We start from the raw sequence: 11,305 nt of genomic DNA, 5'->3' as shown, positions 1-11,305 counted from the left end.
AAAATCGTGCCTGTTTTATTGTTTTGGCAATAACACATCAATGTTGCATGTCTTGCCTTAGAAACATGAGTTGAGGAAGAAATGGTTTGGATTTATCGTTGGAACACCACCACCGAAGTAGTGCAACATTAGTGCTGTGTTCCAATCATTTCAACCACACTCACTGCCGTAGAAAGTGGTTTTGCATTGATGTTCTGAAAACCTGATTCTGTACCGTCATGACGATCGACCACCAGCTCACAGGCTGTAAGTACAAACAAACTTTTCCACCTAACGTCTGTTACAAAATAGCATGTTCATATTCTTCACGTTAGCATGCATGAAAAGGGTACAAGCTAGGCTTAGGCTAGCCTATATTACAGGAAGCTACACCAGGCACGTAACTGAAGTGTTCTGTTCGCGACGTGTAAAATCAGAGAATGCCTAATAGGAAGGGCTCTGGTAAAATCCATTAGAGGAATGGTCTATTTTCCCGAACGTAGCCTACAGGCCACTAACACGCCAGGTGTAGCTACTTCCATTGATTAGGCCTATTGGAAGCTAATTGTTGCAGTACATAACGCGAACGGAATGCTTTAGTTACGTGCCTGGTGTAGCTACACTCATAAGAAACTGACCACACCACCCAGAGATTTAGCTTGTTGAACCTATAATCTTCTAACCTAAGCGTTAAACCACAAATAATAATATTAGCAACAATATTTTATGCTCAACTAAGTACGGGTATTGTTCTAGTCTAAACAGGGAAAATCAAAAACACAATACCCCTGCACTATTAGGCTAAGTTGCTATCACTAGAGCTCAGGTATTTACACTTCAGTCTAATTTATGTCTTCTTGCCATTATTACATTGACATACAATGATGTTTTGTTTGATTACTTGCTGTTTACTTAGTGTGTATGTCTTCCAGAGCACATCCTCATGTCAGGCTACACAGCTTTCTAGCCTACATTAGGTCATCACGTTAGAAGCAAAGGTTCATTTCATTTCATTTATTTTTTTAAAGGACAGTGCACATTGATCAACATTTCTGTAAATGTGCCAGTGTTAGCCAGCAGGCTAATTTTCAACTGTAGTCCATTGGCAAGATGTTATACTAGGCACATGGTGGCTAAAAAAACCCCATATTAAATCACATAGCAATTGACATACAGCAATAGAACATAATGCCATAATACTAGCTCCAATAAAACATTTAAAACATAAGACATATAACCATACAGCCAAACAACCCTTAAGGGATCAATAAAGTAACCATCTATCTATCATACATACACCATGGGTTACAGGACAGCTAAACTATAGAGGCAGACCAACATTAATGTATTATGAGAAGTGCTCACATTTTTGTATGCTCAAAAGCCAGTCCTAAAGATGGTGTGTGAATGTATGGTGAGAGGTGGACGAGGTTTGTGATCTAACTTTTATTGTTGTACTAGTTAGTTTCTAGAAGTCTTTTTCTAGTAGCCTAATACAGGTTCTTATGTGCTCGTCAATGTTTTGGAAAGTCAATTCATGGGTTTCTTCAGGTCACTTTCCACAGGTGTATAAAATCAAGCACCTCGATTATGAATGCAGACTGCATGGTGCTTGATTAATACACCTGTGTAAATGGACCTGATGAAACCCATGAATTGCATAACAGATAGAATTGATATTACCGAATGTCTTCTTGTGGGTGTGCTACTTAGTACATCATACACCTTACCACATTCACTAAAATATTTTTGTTTCCATTGTACCAGTACAGTTTTGTGAGATAGTGAATGTCCTGTGTACTATTAGTATCTTGTAACTTGACAGTAATACATATTTATTTACTTTAGGTACCCAAACAGAATACTTCATGAAAAGTATGAGTATTGATACAAGCACTTCGGATACACCATGGGCATGGGGGCCTGCTACCTCTACTGCCATCAAGCCTGTTCATCCAAGGCCAGCTAGAAGACCTCGGGTTGATCAAGAGGAGGAGGAGGATGAAAGCGACATCTCCATAATAACACCTGATGGCTCCACCTATGGCCCAGCGCAATCAAAGAGCAATGTTATAAAATCATCACAGCCAACGAATGTGTTTTGTGTGTTGTCCCTTTGGATCCCCAGGACAATACAAGCCGAAACAACAACTCAGACCTTTTTCCCTAAATAATCCCAGCACTATTTTACAAAGGATCTGTAGGCCAGATGTCTGCATCATCTGGCAAAAAGAAGACATTGTTAATTCTGTGCATAGTTTGGATGTTCTTGTTTTGTGACTGCAATATTACTATTTGTCAGTGTTTCACGGACCACCTAGCAAAAAAAAAAAAAACAGTAGACCTACTTCAACAGTATATTACACAATAGGCCTTCTTACTGAACCACCTTGCTTATTGTCTTTGCACCTTGCTTATGGTGTCAGAGGATTCGTATGATTTAAACTGGTATAGGTTACATCAGTGTTGCAGAACTGTTTGGATTTACATACAAGTTGGTTCAATATTGCAAACAACTCATCTATTATATTTTACCACATCTACTTGTGGAACACTTGAGAGAGCTTGCGGACCACACTTTGAGTACTACTGCTGTATGTAAATATAATAAAGTTGTTTATAGACAATTGACCTGTTTTGTATATTTGTTTTAGGAGTTTCATCAGTTTTTGTCCCTTTTAAGCTAAAGGTTTATCTTACCTTTCATATCTTCTGTCTCACAGAGGGCCATAGTCGTCATAGTCGAATGTTTAGTGCATTTTGAAGGGAGTACATTATGCTAAGGCAGACTGGTTCTAATCCTGGGTACAGGGTCATACAGACAACAGGGGTACTGGTGTTGCCCATTTTTCTAACCACATGAGCAATCCCCTTACGAAAAAGTAGTATAGGAATCTTATAATATTTGGGACAAAATATTATAGTAATCTTATAGGAATAATTGGGACATACTGTAGAAGTACTACTAATAACTCTATAATATCCTGTAACCGCTATAGTTTTTCTATAGTAGTCTTATAGTACCTATAGTATGTCCAAATACTATAGTATTCCTATAAGATTACTGTAATATTTAGTCCCAAAATACTATAAGATTCCTATAGTAGGCTACTTTTTCTGTCATACGTGACAGAAAACAACTTGAGTAGGCTAACCTCTGCCAATGCCAGGCTATCAAAGCCATAGTTCTCATTACCGGAGAAGTCTTGCAGCACACATTCTCTGCTTCTGTGGGCATTCTGGTACAATTCCAGCAAAATATAGCTAGGTAGGCGTGTTTGCATTTAGATCTATCTATATATTGGGCTATGACCAAGTGGTCTTTCAATGATAGTATCATGGAATTCAAACCATAACTATCTAGCTATTCCGATAGCATTAGCAGGCTAGGTCAGTGGCTGAACTGCATTTAGGGTGCTTACCTGTGTTGTGAAATAAAATACCTACTAGGAAGATTGCAAAGACTTTTGACTGTGTAAAGAAATAGGTCTTTATTTTAAAACGTTTCCAACTGTTTATTACTTGAAAGCAAGATGACGATTGTCACAAACGTTTACCTCTTTTAGGAGAAATTTTAAGCTGACAGGCAATTGTTACCATTCTATTAAACCAACGTTCACCGACAAACGATCAGGAAGCGGTTCTTCTTCCTACTCGAATACTAGGATCAAACACATGAAGTTGTATCTCCGAAGACATTTTCTGCAACAGTTTTGACTCGAGTTTTAGCCAGGTTTTAGCACTGTAAAGTTGAATATGGAGCATAGCACAGGCAGAATCGGATGAGGACGCACTGGAGGAAGCGTCACAGTATTGTTAGCCAATCAGAGGTGAATTCATTAGCATGTCATTAATATTCATGACTAGAGGCGAAATCCAGTCATTCCTCCCCGCCCACCTTCCCCACCAAACTAGAACAGCATGAAACAGACGCAGCACAGCATTTTTTTCACCAAAACCGGCTCACAGGGCATTCATCAATACTACAGACCACTGCAAAATTAATGAAAAAACGATGAGATGAGACCTTTAAATTTGCTGCCAGGGCTAGTTTAGCAACTCTCCGTTGGCTTGTGAGCTCGAAAAATTAAACTTCTATCAGGCCAATCAAATCGTGTATAGAATCGTTAGGCGGGCTTAACATAATGATTGATGGCAAAGTTGCAACGGTTTGGCTTGAATTCCCTGCTACTTGAAAACAAATAAGATAATGTTGCTGTTGGCGAACAGTGTGACACGAGTTAAGCTTTTATTATTAAGTTGGCAAAAGTTTGAACTAGCCAACTATCTCCGCTGGTGGGAAACGCATGGGACTCATAGCGCTGTCCTATTGCGTGCAGTGAGAATTTGAAAGACAACCGATTATCCCACCCCTCAGACTGAGCACTGCGAACGGTGAGTGCCCAGACCCTACATTTTAATGTGGGTCTGGCTCGTCAGGCTACTGCTAATCAGCATTTGCGGCCTTAAACTGGCCTCCGTAGGCAACATAGAACGGGTGAATAGGGTCAAAAATGTAACTCCTTGATGTTCTTATGACTACTACTACTAGTTGATTATTTATGTAGAGACAATATTTTTTTGCATTACAAGTTTTCTGAAAATATATGTTTATGGATGTAATTTAACAATATCTCATTAATCATGCACTAATTTGCATACATTTCAATCACAAAAAAAGAGACATCTGAATATTGGATAGTTAACATTGAATGTAGTCAGGTTCAGGTTTGCCTTTAGAACTTTCTGGATTCAGAGCCTTAAAAGAACGGCTTGTTCAAGCTCCAGTCCTAGGTTCAGTCGTCCCTTTATCTTAGAGACGGATGCAAGCCATGTAGGATTCGGGGCAGTTCTGTGACAGGAGGAGGATGGGACAGCTAACCGCAATGCCCTTTCTAGGCTTCCCACAAGCCCCACTAACACTTTGCGATCTGTGTCACAGGGCCTGGACGTCCCCCTGCCGATTGCCATAGCCAACATGTAAGCCTCGAGTGCACCTATCCAAGACTCTTGGATGACAGAATCTTGTATGGTGGACACCATCTCTGGTCGAACCAAAAGAGACCTGAAAGTCCTGCAAGGGACTGATCCCTGTATTTCCAGATACCTGTGGTTTTGGCGACAGGAACGACCACCTACCTGTTAAGACAAGTGGAGTGAACCAAGGGAAGTCCAGCAGCTGATAAAGCAGTGGTCCCAGATATAGGAAGTGGATGGGACCTTGTCCCGAGCGATCCAGGCTGCTCCTTCCAGGGATCCAGTGCTGCAGCTTTTACTGCCCAAGGTGTTGCGAGTCGAAGTGCTCACTAGCCTACACAACAACCATGGCCATCTGGGGGTGGACAGGACCACAGATTTGATATGCCAGAGGTGCTACTGGCCCCAGATGTGGCATGAGGTGCAAAAGTGGTGTTCTGAGTGTGAGCACTGTGTGGTTGCTAAAGCAAGACAACCCAAGCCAGAACCTTCTTGGGAAATCTGTTAGCCACTAAGCCTTTGTACTGTAGATAATCTCTATTGACTTTACTCTCTTGGATTGGGATAGCACAGGACAAGAGAATGTTCTGGTAGTCACAAATGTTTTCTCAAAGTTGACCCAGGCCTTTCCCACCCCTGATCAGAGAGCTTCCACCGTAGCTAAGATTCTAACTGAGAGATGATTTTATGTATGGCGTGCCAAGGAGAATCCACTCTGATCAGGGGTGCAGCTTTGAGGGGGAGCTGTTGAAGCACCTGTGTGACATCTACAGCATAACAAAGAGTAGAACCACCACTTATCATCCAGAGGGGAACGGTCAATGTGAACATTTCAACAGTACACTTCATGACTTGTTCAGGACCTTACCCCCTGAAAAGAAGTGTAAATGGCCCCAGTTGCTCCCTCAGCTCCTGTTCGCCTATAATACCACCATGTACCAGTCCACACAGCACTCCCCATACGAGCTGATGTTCGGTCAGAAACCAGTTACCAGTCGACCACCTACTTGAAAATACTGGAGGTGACCACAGGGACAATCCACCGACTCATTGGGTGGTGCAACATCAAGAGTACCTGACTTCTGTCTATGCTAGTGCTAGGAGACTCTTAGAAGAGGCTGCAGCATATCGTGGGCATGGTGGTCCTGACACCGTACCCATATTACCACCTGGCACTCTAGTCTTTTTCTAGTGGGCGGTGGTAGTGTAGTGGTTAAGGAGCTGGGCTAGCGTGCAGTAGCCTGAAAGTTGTTGGTTCAATTCCTGGCTTCCACTGTTATGCCCTTGAGCAAGGCACTTAACCCCAAGTTGCTCCGGGGACAATGTGATCCCTTGTAATATAGCTGAAATACAGTATGTAAGTGACTTTGGTCAAGAAGTGTCTGCTAAATGTAATGTACATGTACACTCTTTTGCAAGAACCATTTTCATGGTTGCCACAAAATTCAGGATACATGGGTGTCTACCAAGTATGAAATTGTGTAGTGTCTGGATGGAATTGGCACACACTATAAGATCAGGCCGTATGGGGAAGAGGGCCCCCTTAAGACCATGCATCGCTCCAAGCTTAAACCTGTTCCCACCAGTCAAGAATCATCCAGCCCATCAGCACTGGCTGCTCCGCAGCCTCATGGGGGTATCGGGAGGGAGCCAGGCCTCAATAACCCTGCAGTTGGAGACCCGTTGAGGGTAGCCATAGTCCACACCAGGACTAGTGCTTAGCATCACAGTGATCAAGATGGTGTTAACTTTAGCCTCCAACTGTCCCAGGCTTATTTGGAGGGTGTACCACATTAAAGAGAGCAAATGCACATGGTTTAGTGTCTGACCAATGTTTTCCCTTGAGTTATTTGTTTTTTGTATTAGTTCAGGCTGTAAGAGAGCCATCCGTGGTTTGTCTGTCTGTTTGTTTGTAACTTATATCGTTGGTTTGTCTGTTTGTACCTTATATTCTTTTGTTTGTTAATTTTGCCTACTGCTACTTAACTACCCATGCCTATGACACCTAGTGGTGTACTGTGTTGCCTGTGTGACGAGTACATGGCGTCCTCATCAGCTTGGCCTGCTCATCTGCCCATTTAATTGATTAATTGTTAGGACACCTGGTGTCCAGGGTGTCTTTAAAAGACAAAAGCAAGGGCATACGCCACACCGCTGAGAAGATTAACAATAATTTATTGAGAGCGTTTAACATAACCAACCCAAAATAATTAGAAAAACCCTGAATATGTCAGTAGAGTCAGTGGTGTAGGCAAATGTATGGATGCACTGAGTAAATGTAGTGGTGCTAAATAAATTAAAGAAAAGAAATACCAAAACCTAACAAAACCAAGACTCAGGTCTGCTGCTGCCACCAACAACCCTACGCCTGCTCTCTAACCCACAATGCATCAGGGTGCCTTTTAAGGACACCCTGGACACCAGGATTTTAGAACCAACAACCTTTCTACATTATATGCAGGTTTTGTGTGCAAAAAGTGGAATTAATTGTAAAAAAAATTGAAGAAAATGTGAAAATCACTTTTCGGACTAGATATAATCGCTTATTTTAAAACATACAGGTAAAAACACTAAAGATGGATTGTGAAAATTTGAAGACAAAAAAATCTTGTTCCTGTGACTCTATATTAGCAAAATATGCAAAAAAATAAATTTTTACATGAAAATCTAGCAGGAGCCTATTTTCCAAACACAGCGTACTGTACTACAGAGTGAAGCACTGGAGCTGCCTGGCTGCTAGCTGTCGGTAGAGATGGACAAAAATACATCAAATTGTATTTTAAAATAAAATATCACATTTGTAATGTATCAAAATAAACTACAAAATGCATTAGCCACACCATATATTGAAATAAAATGCTGTATTTTTGTATTTTGAAAGTACTAAAATACTATAATAAAGTGAGCATGATATCACTTTGCAAACCTTCCATATCTGTCTATTTAATCTATTCCTTCATCAGTACACTGATTCATATTAAGTGGACAGTGTTTGAAAGCAACACATTTTCTCTGCCTATGAGACATGCCATAATCAGTAAACAGTCAACAGGACAACTATGACCTGCCTGTTACATCGCATCAGTTGTCATCAATGTATCAGAGATTCACTCAAAAAGTCACAACTGAACTTGTCAAGCAGTACAAAGTGGAAACAAGTCTCTGACATTGTCAATGCATGCCCAGATTGAGCAATGTTGCAGGGCAACCACATAACCGAATTTCCGAATGAATGATTAAAGTTCTCAAGAAACTTGAGAGAGGGAGTAAAAAAGTCAGCACCAGTCAGAGACTACGTTCTTTGTTTTGCACTTTTATGATGTCATCACATCACCAAAAGTAGGTTATTGGTTTTACCAAAAATATTTGTCAGTATTATGCCACAAAAATACACCTATAAAGTATTTTGATAAAATAATACAAAGCTACTTTCTTCAACAAAACTCTGGCTGCTGATTGCAGTAACGTAAACTAGGTAGTACCAATGTTGTGTTTTGTGGTCAATTTTGATCCAGTTTGACCGCTTTGCTATGTTGTCCACCCAAAATATCTACCAGCCCACCCAAATGTAGTAGGTTAGAACTGGCCCTGATGAACTTCTTTCTTATTTATGATGTTAATGGCTGGTTCATCTTAGGATAAAACTAAGTAGAACCTTAGAAGTAGAAGCCTTAGTGTAGAATCACTCCACCACTTGGGGGCAGCAATGATCCTACAGTAGAAGTGATTTGCTTTGTTCATCATTGTGTATGCTGATACAGTTTTACAATGCTGTTTGAACTGTATTAATAATAATACAGGCCTTCTTCTTTAATAAACTGAATAACGAAACATGGAGGACTTATATTATGAAGAAAAAATTTAAATGGAAATAAATAAGAGACAATGAAAACACATTTCACAAGCCTCATTTCATCTAAAAAGTAGTGTATGGAATATGTTATCATAAAACATAAAACATAACCATAAAACGTTTTCAGCATTTCTAGGTTTGCCTTAAGAGTGCTGCCTGTTGCATCATCAAGCGTTTTCAGTTTTGACTAAAGACTTGAGATGCATGCACATGCACACATGCAATGTCCCCCAATGCCATCTAGGTACTGAGATGAAATATCAACAGGTTGCTACCTATTTAGGTGCTGAATAAAGATATTTTTGTCAGCTCCAGTAAGTAGAGCTGCTAAGCTAAAGAACTGTTTGTCAGTTTTAGATGTTAATGGAGGTGTTTGAAATGCTCATGAGTCATATTGTTTGCTGATATGGGGATGTGGTGTCTCTTTTCCTCCCTCTCCCTTGATCCATCTCCATCTCCATCTCTGTTTTCTCCCTCTTTTACAGTTTTTTTCTGATTGCTTAAGCACATTTTTTGTAACTATGGCTTTTTTTTGCAAAACTCTACACACAAATGGCAAAACCTCTCACCCAATCAGCAAAACATTGTAGTTCTCTTGCAAAAGCTAACACACCTTGCTTAACTCTTCACACCTTCGTAAAAATGGTGTTTTCGTAGCTAACAGTAAACACAAGCCATCACAATAGTAAGCACACAATGTGCCAACAACACACTGATGGTATGAATATAAAACACATCTGGCTTTTGCTTTCTCTGTGCACAAGGTAGACTATGTCAGTTTGAGGTCATACTTTTGTAGTTCTGTAAACATACAGGGATCCAAACTTCAAGTATTACTGTTTACTGTATTTACACACATCAAAACAAACACAAGTGTGTTTTTCCAAGTCAAAACACAAAATAGCATTTCACTGAGACAAAACAAATCAGTCTACATCGGGTCGTCTCTCTCAAAATTTCATCTACATCACATGCAATGTCCTAGTCCAAGGCACCGTGGAAAATATATTCTGGAATGCCATATCCAGGCCTGACATGACAACATTCCCACATGTAGACTGATTTTTTTGCCTGTAAAAGGGCTAGTTTTTCCTCTTCTTACCCTTCCTCCTCCCCCTCCCCATCCTCCTCTTGCTCCTTCTTGTCCTCTTCCTTTAACTTCACCTCCTTGTCCTTGTCATTCTCTCCCTCTCACTTCTTCACCTCTGCATCCTCTTCCTCCTCTTCTTCCTCCTACTTCTTCACCTACACATCCTATTCTTCAGCCTCCTCTAATTCTTACTTTTCTCACTCTTCCTGTTCCCTCTATTGTACCCATTGTACATTACCTGTGGCTTATTTATAGTGCTTAGGCTGATTGCAAAGTGAACTAATTATCTAAAACAGTTTTCACATGAGAAAGTGTGCCAGAGAGTTGGCAAAATAGTGTAAATAATAGCCATTGTGCTACAGTTGTGCAAAGTGTGTGTTACAAAATTGCAAACAGAGTGCAAAGCAGTTTTTTGTGCTTTTAGTTTTGCGAACTCAGTGAGTGGTTTTGCCATTTGTCTGTAGAGTTTTGCAAAAAAAGCCATAGTTACAAAAAATGTGTTTAAGCATTCAGAAAAAACTGTAAACATTTGTCAAAGCATTACTCACACCAATTGGATTTCCCCCCTTAAGGTCAGCTGTGACACACATTGTGTGTGTGTGTGTGTGTGTGTGTGTGTGTGTGTGTGTGTGTGTGTGCGTGTGCATGTGTGTATATGTGTATGTGCATACACACATTTGTCTATGTATACTCATATGTCAACTCATATGTGTGTATTAATCCAGATATGTCAACTCTATGTCATTCTTTGCCCAAGGGCTTTCTAAAGGAAAGCAATATCAGTTATATTTACATCTTGCTGAGCCTTCTGAAGCCAAGGGAAGACATTGTTTGGACATATTGGTGATGAGAGCTTTACTAATGTCAGAGCCTAGCAAGAGCGCCAACAAGTCCTTGCACACTCCTTCACTGCTCTTATGTTAATGGATGTGTGACATCACGTTTGGGGCAGGGCTGACACATGGAGAGCCCTGGGACGTGGCATTTTCATCACATCAGCTGGCACAATGTGTACGGTTTTCCTGTGAGTAGGCAGGCGCTCCCTAAGGAACACCTTGAGAGCAGAGGCCAAGCGTTATTTTGTCAAAGCCTCTTCCTCTGAGGAACAACATCCCCATCATGTGTATTTGCACAGACTGTACGACTAGATGACAGCAATGATGCAATGTGTGTGAGAGTGTATATGTCAGAGAGAGAGAGAGAGAGAGAGAGAGAGAGAGATGTACATTATATCTATGTAAGAATGTGTTTGTGACAGAGAACGAATGCCCGTATCATGTGAAAATATGTGTATGCGTGCATGTAGCGTATGCATAAGCTACAAATGTGCATTTGTTTTAGAAAATGAAGATGAGATAGAAATGTGTGCATATCAAGAAGTGTGTGTGTGTGTGTGTGTGTGTGTG

This window comes from Alosa sapidissima, chromosome 21, assembly GCF_018492685.1.
Source record: "Alosa sapidissima isolate fAloSap1 chromosome 21, fAloSap1.pri, whole genome shotgun sequence".
Classification (NCBI taxonomy): domain Eukaryota; kingdom Metazoa; phylum Chordata; class Actinopteri; order Clupeiformes; family Clupeidae; genus Alosa; species Alosa sapidissima.
Note: the sequence above shows the minus strand (reverse complement) of the source record.